This window comes from Melopsittacus undulatus, chromosome 7 (assembly GCF_012275295.1).
Source record: "Melopsittacus undulatus isolate bMelUnd1 chromosome 7, bMelUnd1.mat.Z, whole genome shotgun sequence".
NCBI lineage: Eukaryota > Metazoa > Chordata > Aves > Psittaciformes > Psittaculidae > Melopsittacus > Melopsittacus undulatus.
Window position 1 is genome coordinate 1,699,802 of NC_047533.1, and position 14,830 is coordinate 1,714,631.

General features: G+C 47.4%; 1 protein-coding gene across 1 annotated transcript in view; it reads right to left on the bottom strand.

The window, feature by feature from the left end:
- The window catches only part of SFXN5 (sideroflexin 5), a 67,699-nt gene that overhangs the window by 30,858 nt on the left and 22,011 nt on the right, over positions 1 to 14,830 (bottom strand). The gene's annotated exons all lie outside the window — the stretch shown is intronic.

The window sequence follows — 14,830 nt, forward strand, 5'->3', positions numbered from 1 at the left end:
CTTAAAGATCCTTAAGACACATTGAGCTCCTTCGTATGTGTGAGGCCAGTCGGACCAGCCAGGCAGGGATCATGTTCTTCTTACATTGAGTGATAAAGAGTAACAGACTTTGTGCTCTGCTCCGAGCTTTACAAACTGAGAATCATCTCGGTAACAGCCGCACGGAGCTCTCAAGGTAAATTTAGCACAGCCTCTCCTTGGACGAGCTTCCTGCGGGAACCAACGCTTGCTGGGGAACAAAGGTGGAGCAAGGAAGCCCTGCAGGGAAAGGCAACGAGCGTCTCCTCACATCCAACCTGGAATCAGAATAAAGCACCAGGAGTTCTCATGCTTCACAAGGGAAACGCACCGCAAAGCGCTCGGCGAGAGGAGAAATCTCAGCTCAAACTCGCACGAGCGCCTACTGTGATGTACTGAGTGTCACTCGGCAGCATCAAAACACCCCAGTCTGGTTCAGGCAGTGAAGATCCATGAGCACTGAGGAAACAACATCCCATGTGAGGTGCAGGTGGAACTAATGAGGTGCACAACATCAACAGATGCTTTGGCATAGATGTGAACCCGTAGTTTGCCCCTGCCTAATAAAGCCAGAGGGTTCTCCTCCATGAATTATACCTAAATGCAAATTATAAGCTCTAAAATACGAATAAAAATCCTGATTTTGATGTATAAAATTCCAGAGATGGATGAACCCCAGGATCCTGTAAAATACCACACAAAATCATTGCTTTTACTATGAAAAACCTTTCTGTTCAGCTCAAGGCTGGCTTCAACACCAGCACCGGCTTGTGTTCCACCTCTGTCTGACAGCCTCCAGCACCGTCTATTTTTGCTCCTCACACAGGTACTTGGAGCTGTTAAAACCACCCTTTAACCTGCATGGAAGGGAAACTAAGCAGAGAATCCACCCGAGCCAGGAGACTGGCTGTTTGCTGGCAAGGCACGTTTGCCAATCTCTAAACCACCCTCGTGGCTCTTTTACATCGTTCCAATTTGTCAACATCCTCTCGCATGGAGGACGCCAGAAACCAGACAAATGATTCCAACAACAGTTGTAGCCGTGCCAAAGCAAGGGTAGGGTAACCTGGGAGTTCTGCTCTTGCTGCTGATAAAGGCAAAGACAGTGATAGCTCTTTTTGCTTGGAGAGCTCAGGATTACCCATCAGAATCCCTGCGCCGGTGCCATGCTCATATTCTGCAACACAGGCATCCACCTTTAAGATGTGATCATTACAATCCCAGACTGGTTTGTGTTGGAAGGGACCTTAAATCCCATCCAGCTCCAACCCCTGCCATGGGCAGGGACCCCTTCCACTGGAGCAGCTGCTCCAAGCCCCTGTGTCCAACCTGGCCTTGAGCACTGCCAGGGATGGGGCAGCCACAGCTTCTCTGGGCACCCTGTGCCAGCACCTCAGCACCCTCCCAGGGAACAGCTTCTGCCTAAGAGCTCAGCTCAGTCTCCCCTCTCTTGGGCAGGTTCAAGCCATTCCCCTTGGCCTGTCCCTACAGGCCCTTGTCCCAAGCCCCTCTCCAGCTTTCCTGCAGCCCCTTTAGGCACTGGAGCTCTCTCCAGAGCTGCTCCATCCCGTTCCCCCCAGCCTGTGTTTGTGCTGGGTTTTGCCCCAACCCATGGGCAGGACCTTGTGCTTCCCCTGTTGAAGTCCATGAGGTTCACACGATCCCACCTCTCCAGCCTGCCCAGGTCCCTCTGGATCCCATCCCTCCCCTCCAGCACATCAACTGCACCACACAGCTCGGTGTCACCAGCAACTTGCTGAGGGTATTATCATTATGGTATAACTTAAGCCCCTGTTCTGCCTTTCTCACCCAACGTTTAGCACCTTCCCCAAATATAAACCCATTAAAATACTGCTGGAATAAGGTAACTGCTTTACTATAAATGGCATTGATTCACCCCCTGATACAGCAACCCCAGTATTGCACTCACAAATCCAGCTGTCACCCCAGAACTGAAGCTCTGTGATGAACTCCACCATATACAGTTACTGGAGTATCTAAAAGTCAGAGGCTTGATGCACATATCCACAAGGTTCTTCCCTAAGGAAAACTTCCTTTTGAAGGAAAACCATTATTCTCCATTCTACAGTTAAAAACCAGGGATTAAGGGACACAAAGATACAACTTTTGTGGTTGGCAAAGATGCATCTACCCTCACCAATCCTGAAACCCAAAGGGTCGGAGGCTCCTGCCCACATACCTACAAGGGGTTTTCTACATCCAGCTGCCCTTCAGCACAAGAACTTCCATGGGGTGACAATAGAAGTCAATGGGGTGGCAGGTGACTACCCTAAGCAACCATGTGGCTGCCCAGGTCTTGCCTATCTTGGCTGCGAAAGGAAAACACAGGCTTTTCCTCTCCAATGACAAGGACCAAGCACAGCAAATAGGAAGAGGGCTGGTTTCTGAGCCAGCGCTATGGCTTTTTTGGTCAAATTCTCTCATTTCATTAATTGAGCCCAATATTTATGCATTTCCCTGCTGCAGTGCAAATATTGTTAGAACATGGGATTTCATTACTTCTCAGAAAGAGACTTTGCAAGATGCACCTGATGAGTCACCTAACGCTCCTGCCAGCTCATTTTCACTTCTTTATCCTCTAATTCCTTTTCTGTCTGCAGCATCCCTCAGGAGCTCCAGTGCTCTGGTGAGGCTTTGCCAGCTGGGGGGGCTCGGTTCTGAAAGCACAGCTCTGCTTTTGCTGGGGATTTCATTCACGTTCTCTCCGGCCACCTTGGAGCAGCAGCCGGATTCTGATCTCAGTTACACACACGTGAATGCAAAGCATCCTCAACTGGAGCACATGGAACGACTCCAGATTCGTGCTTGATTTATGGTAGATTTAGGTCTGTGATCTCTAAATATAGTGAGCCTGTACTGGGTGGGTCTCCTGTAATAGATCATCTTCCTCTGCATCAGCTTTGCTGGATGATGCACATCCCTGGCAGTGCTCAAGGCCAGGTTGGACACAGGGGCTTGGAGCAGCTGCTCCAGTGGAAGTGGTCCCTGCCTTGGCAGGGGTTGGAGATGGATGAGCTTTAAGGTCCCTTTCAACCCAAAGCACTCTGTAGTTCTATGATTACTGGCTCAGAGCTACACAGGGGTTTTGCCACCATTCAAAGTGTGCAAGAAATAGGGGTTTACACCAATGAATCCCAGAGGACAAGAGTACATGAGCATTGGAGCACTGTTAACATATTCCACCATCCCCTCAGCAGCATTAGCAAGCAGTAATGGACAAGTTTCCCCAGCCTGTAGCCACTGCAACATTTCACTGGGGCACAATGGGCCCTGCTTCATGGAGATGTCATCACTGAATGGTTTGTATTGGAAGGGACCTTAAAGTTCCTCCAACTCCAACCCCTATCATGGTCCCAGCACCATCATTGCAGAAAGCTGCACTCACAAATGAGATTTCCACCCATCCTTCCCAGGATTCTGGGGTTTTCCTATGGTTTTCCAAGGAAGGGATCCTCACCACCTCCAGCAGAGAGCTTCAAACCCCTGGACTCAGGAACTGAACTCAGTTATACAGAAGCATGCCATGCTTAACAAGGGTATCGAACATCACCACCATCTAAAGCGAACCAAAGCTGCAGTAAAGAGCTAGAGACTAGAGCAACTTTTGGGGAACAGATAGGATCTTTCCTTGACAAGACATTCATTAGCACTCCTTATTTAGCAGCAGAATTGCAGCTTGGAGATAGTTTTCCCAAAAAAGTACTTATTTAAGGAATCTATCCAGCCCCAATCCATTAGCTAACACCTGCCACTGCAAACACAGTACAAAGGGTACCAGTTAGCTTTAAAGCAGTAACTTCCCTCTTGTTAAATACAGTGGGATTTTGTGTTTGTGGGATCAAAGGTGGGATTTTTTTTCCCCTATACCCAAAGTTTCACCAGGATTAGAAGCCCAAGTTAACCAATTGCTCACCCTTCTTTATAGCAGGCTCCAACACTGCTAAAACAAGTGGCCAGGTCTGCCCTATATGACTGCATTGGCTGTATCCAGGGCATTTAATACGTCGCTTAAGTTGGCCTCCACTGGTTATGGTCAGGAGAGAACTAACAGATTCACACAACCTATTTCCATGTGTTGCCAGCAACCACCTGCCTGCAGTCAATGGGGACACAAAGGCAGATTTGATGCTGGGAATCTCTACTAGATGCTCTAATGCTTTCCTCCTTAAATTGCACATTCAAAAGGATCTAAGTGCCATTGCACAATATAGCAGTAGACACTGAAATGATCCTAAATCCATGGGTGTGTGCTCTGGATATGCCTCGTCAGGGTCACTAAATCATAGAATCAGACTGGTTTAGGTTGGAAGGGAGCTTAAAGCTCTTCCAGATCCAACCCCCTGCCATGAGCACGGACACCTTCCACTGCTTCCACTGCTCCAAGCCCCTGTGTCCAACCTGGCCTTGAACACTGCCAGGGAAGAACTCTATGGAGAAAATCCACTCCTGATTAACCACGCATTAAACATTAATGACAAGACACAGCTATTTCAAAGAGCAAATGGAGAGTAGATGAGCTCTATGCATAAGAGAAAACACACCAGTTTAAGCAAAGTCTAAATGATCTACCTGTGTCAGGCTGCACCACCACAACAGTTTGCAGATATCCTCTAGTATAGATGATGCTGAAGAGGAAATACTCCAAAGAATGAGTATTTTTAGTTAATTTACTTCATCTTTCCAGTCAAGCATAGACAGAGTTGCACCTTAAAATCTCCTCTTCCCCTTCCCACCCCATCCCAGAGGTTCTAAGCCTTTGAGACCCCCCCTGTACCTGCAAAACCTTGCTTTTAATAAGGTAACAGCCTGCAGTTTGCACCCCATCAGAAACTGCCAGTAGTTTCACACCCCAGGAGTCACAAGGTTTATTAAAGCAGAGCTCAGATTATCTATCCCACGCTGAATTCCAAATATTGGGTGTTGGGAGCAGAACGTGTGATGCAGCAAAGCTCATTCTCGAGAGCTGTTTTCATGTCTGAGGCCATTCAGAGGGAGAGGCTCCAAGAGATGCACTTTCCAACAACCCCCATTGTTTAAATGGTACAAACCCAGAGGAAAACAAGAAGGGAAAAGCAGCCCTTACTCCAAAGGTGTAACTTACTGTGCTTGGAGAGTTCACTGAGGAGCACTTCAGAGCAGCAGCAGGGATCTAGCATCATAGAATCAGAATAGTTCGGGTTGGATAGGACCTTTAGATCATCCAGTTCCAACCCCCATCACATCAAGTGATAGTAATGAATCTGAGTGAGTTTTAACTTCACTCTAGCTCCCTTAAGCACATCTTTACCTCTGCTGGTGATGCCCCTGTTGATGTTCCACAGCACCCTGTTGGCTTTCATTGCCGCAGCCACACACTGTTCACTCCTATTGAGCTTGTGTCCCCCAGGCCTCTTTCCACATATCTGCTCCCAGCCCGGCCTGTGCTGCACTCCAGGATTGTGTTTTCCCAGGTTCAGGACCTGATTCTTGTCCTTGGCTCAAATTGGATTTGGGTCAAGGTGTAAAAGCATCCCAAAGCATCAAGCACCCAGAGCTCGTACTGCTTTCAGCATGGATTGCAAACATACAGTTTCTTTAGATTCCAACAGGAATTTGATGAAAGCTGAAGATTTTAAGTTAGAACATTAAGGAATCCCAGACTTAAGCATCACAACTCTTCCAAACAGATCTGCAAATCCAGCTGAAAACATCTGGCCCTTCCTCGGGGCCACCAGAAGCACTCAGCAGCAGCTCCACCACATCCCATCAACAGGATTAGCTCGTATTCATCTCCATTGCAAGGTTAAACACATTGGAAAATACACATGATCCCTTTTCCCAGCAGTACCATAGGACATTTCCCACTGAAACTGCTCCTTGCAGCCCTTTTGGCAAGAAAGAAGGGTTTGCATCAAAAGCAGATAGAGAAGAACACGCATCCATGGCCTCACCACTGAAACAGGAGGTCCATCCCAGATGAGAAGTGCTTCTCATTGATAGCATATCATTGTTATTTCACTACACTTCTCAGATCCTTTACTGTTGTTAAGTTTACACTGTTATGGATGAAGATCCAGCCCAGAACCTCTCAGAGCTCACATGAAAACAACGAAGTATTCTTAGTATTTCACTAACAGTAACCACCATTGCCAAAGCCAAGGTGCAGCCCAACAGACCTACAACATGTTCTGCTTCTCTCTCCATCAGGAGTGTGAGTCCTCCTGCTTTGTTTGGCTTTCCCCCACTTCTCTCAGGCTTCAGTCCCCAGATCTACTTCCCAAAAGGTGATCCTTAACATAGAGACAAATGCACATCCCAAGCTCCAGCCAAAGCATTGGTAAGGGCTGAATGCTTTTAGCAAGATTTAGAGATCTACAGTGGTGGAATCCCAAATCCTTTCATTCCACATTTAACGTCACCTGGTATGCTTAACCCCACCTGCTAATATATATGGAATCTGATGGGGCTGGATGGGGATTGGAGTATCCTGTTCTAGTGGAAGTGGCCCTGCCTGTGGCAGGGGGTTGGAACTGGATGAACTTTAAGGTCCCTTCTAACCCAAGCCATGCTATGGTTCATTCTATGGAGTCTGGCTCTACTAATAAACCTGGATAACAAGGTCATATAAACCATTGTCTGCTCTTGCTCCCCAGTAAGAAACTTAAACAATGAACCTTTTAAACCCTACTCCTAATAACCTTTATGTTTAAAAGGTTTCAGCTTTAAGGTGATAAAGCTCAAATGCTCCAATGCATGGGATAAACCACAAAGAGTCTCTACACATTTTCTGCCCTGCACCTAGCACTGAAATAAGACAGCACAAGAGGCACCAGAAGCCACTGCTTTCCTTGGACACCAATGGAAAACGCATTCCCTGCCCTAAGCGTTGTTGAGTCAGGTCCATCTGCAGGACCATAGAACCTTCCAACAAGTCCACATGTTGAAGAGCATCAGCTGAGATACCCGCACAGCAGCAGCGAGCCAAGTGCCTCGGCATTGGGAACTGCATTGTAAAGCACAAGCCATTCCAGTGCAATGCACGGATTTGCACAGCTACAAACCCAAGTGTAGGTGGAACCAGCAGCAAGTCCCGACTGATAAAAAAAGATTGCACTTAAATAACACTTTGCAGCTTTGCAGCACTCAATAAACATTAACTAATTAATCCTCACAGCACTCTACTGGGAAGACTTAAGCAGAATAAGAAGCACTCACTGAAAAGCATCACTTGCACCAAGGCACTTAGATGCCATTGCATGGTTTAAAATCACCTTAGGAAACCAGGCTCGATGCTCCAACCAGGTTGCTCAGGATCAGCTTTGTTTCAGCTTATTTTAGCCATATGGAGCTTGTAAATCTTATCTGATTTGTAATCTAGACGGGATTTAGATAAACTCTTAATCCTCAACTGATGGGATGAAGCAAAGCCAGTTTGTAACTGAGTAAGAGCATCAACAGTACCATCTAACCTGGTTCCTTTCAGGTGTGTTAACCTTCTATCTAAGGTGCCTTTTGTCCTCTGACAGTCTGGAAATGACACCTAAAGCATTCAACTCATCTTAGACCATCTCAGCAGCACAGAGAACATCCAGAGAGCAGCAGAGAGAAGGTCCAAGCTCAGCCCTTGGAGCAGCTACTTTCTTGCCAAGGAAAGGAAGCAGCAGGATAACCGATATATCTACGTTTTATCAGAGACCAGAGGGGGGGGAAAATTACAGTTTACTGCAAATGGACCTCTTCGCTCTTCATCAACACTGTTAAGAAAAGCTATTATTCTCCAAAAGGGATGCTGTTTAGACTCTGATAGATTCATTGTTCTCTGCTGTGTCTGGGACAGCATGAGCGGCTCTTCCCGCTGCTAACCTGATTGAAGGAAGAACACAGTAATAAATATATGCCCATTAAGCTGGTGAGCCTCTTTTCACTTCACTGATACTAATGGGGAAGAAATGAAACAGTTTCAAAACAGCAAGTTGCCAAAACTGCATTTGGAAAGGCTGAAGAGTGAGAAGTCACAAGTGACACACCGCGGTTCATGCTCCGCCAACGCTCGCAGGAAGGGGCTGGCTGGAGAATAGCAAATGTCTGTCTCCAAGGGACAATTTCAAGAAGCTGCATTTTCCCTCTCACTTGGGATCATTCCGTTTGGCTTTACCTGGAATTTAGGGGGGTTTTCCCCTTCTCAAACCGCCCCTATATGATGAAGGGGTGAAGCTTTCAGGGTGGAGTTTCTAAGGGGGCAAAGTCAGGTAAAAGAGCTGACTTGCTCCTACTTGTTTCCTAATAAATACATATTCATCTATACGCGTCATATATGCATCTTCACATGCATCTATAAGTACACATACAGCTAAATGAACAGGCAGATTTCCAAGGGTATATCTAGGGACCTGTGTGAGGCCAGATGATCTCAAGTCCCCCCCTGCTTGAATTACCTTTGATCCTACAGTAGACAAAGGTGGATGGATCAAAGATCTAAACACCTGGTGCCTGAGCGCTTAAAATCCACAGATTAAGATGTTTAGCCTCAGTTTTACAAATCCTGGATTAATTTCCTACCTCCATCACTGACTTACCTCCTGTTCAGCTGCTCAAGCTGGGGTACGTGCATGGCCCCAGCATCCCCATCCTCAGCGCACGCTCCATCCCCCACGTTGTACAGACAACATCGAGCAGATAGCTTGGAATCCAGGGAGCTGCTTGAGTCAAAACTGAAGCATTTTGGGAGCGGGGGGAAGGGAGGCTCAGTTTTTATTAAGAGCAGCTCTCTGAACCAGCTGTGCCAGTGCAAGCCAGCAAGGAGGTGGGAACACATGGCCGGGAGGAGAGGAGACAGAGACATGGCAGTGCTGCCTCAGAGCAGCTCACGCTGCCATGGCATCACACTTTCCCTTGCAATATTCTGGGCACAGAACAAATTTGTACCAGTTCATATATAAAGTTCAGGGAATGATGAATTTAATAGGTACCATCTTCCTTGTGGGTGCACAGTGAAGGGCAGGGTCACCTCTGTAGGTGCTTACGTACAAGGGTTGTGTTTAGCTATTTAACCGAGGGTTTAAACCTCTTCTTGGCCCTATGCTCATAAAAAACCCTGCACAGAAAAAGCATCACTCACTCTCCCGAGTCCTTGTTCAGACACTTCTGCTATTCTGTGGCTCTTTACCTCTCTCTGCTGGCAGGACCATAGGGAGAAGCTGGGGTGCCAGCCGGAGATGAGGACCGAGGGACAGAGGGGAGGGAGAAGAGGATAATAAACCTTCATCACTGTATTCCTTAGACTGTATTCCACTTCTGCTTTAGACACTAGGGGGTTAGAACAGACTGATATGAACCTAGAAATGGGGCAAATCAAGGAGCAGATCCTAACTTGCTCATCAGCCTAATATTGCTCCAAATATTGAACCAAATATCAGCCCAGGCAACTGCTGTTCAATATCCAGAGCGGTATTAGGCAGTGATATTAAGCTGATAGCTCAGCAGCTATTTGTACCCCAATCTCCAAGGCTAAAAGGATTCAGGGCATGTTTTGCTGGGCATACCAGCAGTGTAGTTCAAGTATGGAATTACTGCAGGGAATTCTAGCAAAGGAAATAGAAGAAGAAGGTACTTAGGAGGGAAGAGCATCCCGAAGTTCATAATGGAACAACGCCAGCACTGCTACCTCACTGCAGTCCTTCCAAGGCAGATCCTTAGTGCCTGAACACTGCTGTCCACATGTTCCCCAGCCTTTGAAAGGGCTTTTCTGCAGCACTGAGCACAAAAATCACCCAGCAGAAAGCAGCTGTGTCATAAAGCAGGATTGCTTTCAATCTCCCTGTAGCTGATAGCCGCCGAGTGCTGCTTCTCATAACTTTTACCACTGCTGACATGCCAGCATCAATCTGTTCCTCCAATCTGTGCTGGTCTGTTGGACAGGTTGGGAAAGGGACTCACACACACAGAGGACACAGATGCAAGCCTCCAAATTAGCGAAGGGAGCCTGAGGATAAAGGACAAAAGCCACATCATTATGCCCTGCAGTTGGTGCAGCCTTTTAGTTGGAGGCTAAACCTCAGCGCTGACACTCCTGAGCTAAGGAAAACGTCTGCTTTTAACAAGCTGGTTCTTCCTCCTTTATCAGGCTGATATTTTACAGCCCTTGTTTTTGTAGGAGAAACTATTCCCTCAAATGAAACCTTTTTACTCCAGCAGAGATTCCCTCCAGGAGGCAGTTGGGGGAATTGCCTGCCCTGTTTAGAATTGGATATGTTACAGTCTATACCTTCTGCTGCAAATTGGCTCCCAGTGCACTTGTGTGTGTCATTTTCACCTACCCACTCGCAGCTCGCACCAGCCACCGGAGCTTCGTGTAAAGGGATGGATTCTGCCAATCCCGGGAGCCACTGGTGGAAAGCACCATTAGAACCCGGTTGGAGCAGAGGTGGGCACGTTGGCACATCCCTCCCTTGCCGTGGAGTGACCTGGAAGGAATGTGAGCTGAAAAGGTTGCTGAAGTGGAACCAGAAACCACTTAAATGGGGAGCACAAAGTGCAGAGAATCCCAGAGTGGTTTGGGTTGGAAGGGACCTTAAAGCTCATCCAGCTCCAACCCCTGCCCCTTGCAGAAGAGCTTGTGCCTAAGAGCTCAGCTCAGTCTCCCCTCAGGCAGGTTAAAGCCATTCCCCTTGGCCTGTCCCTACAGATCCTTGTCCAAAGCCCCTCTCCAGCTTTAGGTAGGCACCCTTTAGGTATTATGGAGATGAAGGTATCCTTATAGGAAGGCAATAATACAATAGGAGCTACAGAGATGGAAAACACAAGATATAAATCATAAAATCCCAGAATCCCAGGTTGGAAGGGACCTCGAGGATCATCTCATTCAGCCTTTCCAGGCAAAGCATGACCTAAACTAGATGGCCCAGCACCATGTGCAGCCCAGTCCTAACGGTGTCCAGCACTGGGGGAGTCATTGCTTCCCTGGGGAGATTATTCCAATGGTTGTTCTCATTGGGAAGCATTTTCCTCTTGTGTCCAGTGGGAATCTCCCCAGCAATAACTTATGCCCATTACCCCTTGTCTTTTCCATGGGACTCCTTGTATAAAGGGAGTCTCCATCTTCTTTGTAGCCACCCTTTAAATACCAAAACATAAATGACAACTGAACGAGTTTCTCCCATCAATCTGAATCCCTACACATTTCCTTTCCTTCCCTCCCCTTCTAAGGATCCTGTTATTTTCTGGCTCTGGGACCAGGAGAGGAAGGGGGATACACCCCACCGGATGACACAGTGGCACTTCAGATGCTCTTACCCTCTTCAGAGGGAGCCAAATGAAGGACATCAATGGATGGGTTCACCAAACAGAACCAAAGAGTACAAGTTTACTGAACTCACCCATTCTCTTGAAGCCTTCCCAGCAACATTTTGTACTTATAAACCATTAAAAGAAGCCATGTTTTCTTTCATCCAACACTTCTATGGAATCCAATCCCCTAACACAGAGGCACAGCCACCCAAAGGAAGTGGTGAATGCTCCATCCATGGCAGTGCTCAAGGCCAGGTTGGACAGGGCTTGGAACAACCTTGCTCTAGTGGAAGGGCAGGAGAGTTGGAACTGGATGAGCTTTGAGGTCCCCTCCAACCCAAACCATTCTGTGATTCTGAGCCTAAAACACTCGTTGAGGAGACCAAACCTCCCCAAGGCCTTCAAGGAGTTTGTTCTGCAATCACATTCTCTAATCCTGCCAAATTACCTAACCCAAGCGACCAGGAGAACAGAAATACACCCCAACTGGTGGCATTACCCAGAATATCTCCTTATTTAGAGGGAAAGAATACGAAATCCTAAGAGGCTGTCAGAGAGGAGCCCTAATTACACTGTGGGCTATTGCTGCTCCACAGAATGGTTTTGGTTGGTGGGGTTTTAATGAGGGGAATGTGAAATGCTCCACTTCAGAGCTAATAAAAACCAAGCCTGGCTCTTATATATTCAAAGGAAGAGGTGGGTAAATAAGCAAAGGGGAAGAAGTGGAGACTGGAGCATGTTTGCTTGCTTTAACATGATAAATACTCATCAAGCAGCTATTTGTGCTCTGGTTTCCTGACTACACAATCCACTCGGGATAAACCCCACGGTTTTAAAGCATCTTTCTAATGTAGGAACAAATCCTATTGTTGCCCTCAATCAAAAGCTATCAGCAGTCTAGCAGCTATTGACAGGGAAGAGATCAATGCTTCCTTTCTGCTAATGATGCCCAAGAAATAGGTTTTTACCACCTTGAGTTAATGGACATTTTCCTGAGCAGTGAAATCACTCCAGTTCAAGAGCCACTGGTTGAGTGTGAGAGACCTGGAAGAGATGGAGGTGTTGGCAGCATTGGTGTCCATGAATCATCTCCTAGAGAGTGAAATAGAGCAAAGCAGTGTCTATTCTGGAAACTGGCTTAGAGATGGTCATAGGCAACTGGAGCAAAGCACAATTATGGGCTCTTCAGAGTGGTTTTTCTCGAGATGATGATGGCTCTTCTGTTTTCACTCCTTTAGATAGTTCATAATTGTCCCATTTCAGCTCATTCTGTAAAACCTGCTTGGAAAATGCAGTAGAGAAAGACTTGCTCAACAAGAACCCTGTCAAAGAGAGAAGTGTGGAGGAGATACTTGACGTTACATAGCTTTAGGCTTTTACATTTTCCATTTTTCATGCGGCGAAGCCATTTCAGCAGGCGATGGGGATGGTGCTGAGCTGTTGTTACGCTTCCAGCTCCTGCCTGCCTGCCATCCTTCAGGAGAACCATGAATTCCTGAATGAGGGGGGGGAAAGGGAGTTTGAGCACTGTCAAATGTGCTGTGGCACAAAAGTGGATCAGTCGGGAGATTAGTGAAACAACTCTGTCAAAACAACTTGTCTCAAAGCTGATATCTGGGGGGAGTGTTGGGTTCTTAGGAAGCTAATGCATTAAAACTCTAACCCAAACTGTTAGGTTTAAAGGCTTCCAAGGTGCTTGGGATTTCGATTCTGATTCGGAAACCTAAAAGACCATCCAGGCAACTCTTCTACACAGGTGCCATACCCAGGCCATGCCTGAGGAACCTGTTATATGGGGAGCAACTGCATCTCTAAGTGGCTTTGGCAACCAAACCTCAATCTGCTTTGAAACAAAGACAATGAAGTTGAGTGCTTCTATCTTGAACATTATAGAATCCCAGCCTGGTTTGTGTTGGAAGGGACCTTAAATCCCATCCAGCTCCAACCCCTGCCACGGGCAGGGACCCCTTCCACTGGAGCAGCTGCTCCAAGCCCCTGTGTCCAACCTGGCCTTGAGCACTGCCAGGGATGGGGCAGCCACAGCTTCTCTGGGCACCCTGTGCCAGCGCCTCAGCACCCTCACAGGGAACAGCTTCTGCCTAAGAGCTCAGCTCAGTCTCCCCTCTCTTGGGCAGGTTCAAGCCATTCCCCTTGGCCTGTCCCTACAGGCCCTTGTCCCAAGCCCCTCTCTATGGAATTGTATTTTACCCAGAAGAAACATGGATTCCACTCTGTGACTACAAAATCAGTTCTTTGGGTCATTTTAGCTTCCTGTTGTGACCCATTTGATCTCAGAGCCAGCCAGATCTGCAGAGCCCACTTCTCAAAGCCATTAAGTAATCCCAACAAGTTCTACCCAGCCTTTCTGATGAGTAGCAACAGCAAATTACCCTCTCTCAGATACAATCATGTCACCACATCAGCTGAGCCAAGCCACTGCTCCAGCAGACACTTGCCCACAGTGGCCATGGGCTGATTAACTCTGTTCCCAGTCAAAGAGGGGTAAAAGAAAGGAAAAGATCAGTCAAGCATCAAACTACCTCCCATCCTCAGGTCTCCTGCCAGCGTGTGGCATCTCCATCAGCGCGCCAGAGGTGTGTGTGACACTCAGTTATCAGCTCCATCAAACATCAGACGCCTCAGCCTTTTATTCCAACATCAACCCATGCACGTGAGCCACAAAGTGGGCACCTCTCCAGAGCTGCAGTGAATCCCTTCCTTGAGTTAGCATTAGAACAACTGCAAATTGTCTATGCCTTGCAGCAGAGTCCATCCTGCAGAGAGTGGTGCAGGGAAGGGCTATTACAATGGTAAAACTTAGCTTGAGGATGGTAAAATATGTGTTCTCCAAGTGCCCTTGGTTCAGCAGTAGAAATTTGGGGTGGCATATATGCAAGTGAGATGCTTCCCTTCCCCAAAGCCATCAACTGGCACACTGGATGCTCTGAAAATGATTAAGGAGACACTTAGAGCTGTATCCCTGGCAGTGTTCTAGGCCAGGGTGGATGAAGCCTTGGGTGCCATGGTTTAGTGTGAGGTGTCCCTGCCCATGGCAGGAGGGTTGGAACTGGATGATCTTAAGGTCCTTTCCAATCCTAACTATTCTATGATTCTATGTATGTATCACCTGGCACACTCCTATTTAATTCAGCAGTGGCACGTTTTCCAGCTACCCAGATCTCCCCATATTCTCTACCTTCCCTTCTGCTCCTGCAACAACTGATGCTCAGAGTGCAGGACCCATGCAGAGACAGCAACCACAGCCCTATTGCGATCAGATTTACTGTCAGACCTTCCTCTCCGAGAAGGAAAAGAGAGGATTTGGCTGATCTACACGAGAAATACCCAACGCCTGATGTCACCACAGACCTAGCATTTGATGAAAGCCCATTGTCATGCAGTTCAACTGGACTTAATAGTGCTTGGGTAGAATTGGTCATCATTGGCAATGGTGAAAGTTCAGGCCTGTAGGGACAGGCCAAGGGGAATGGCTTGAACCTGCCCAAGAGAGGGGAGACTGAGCTGA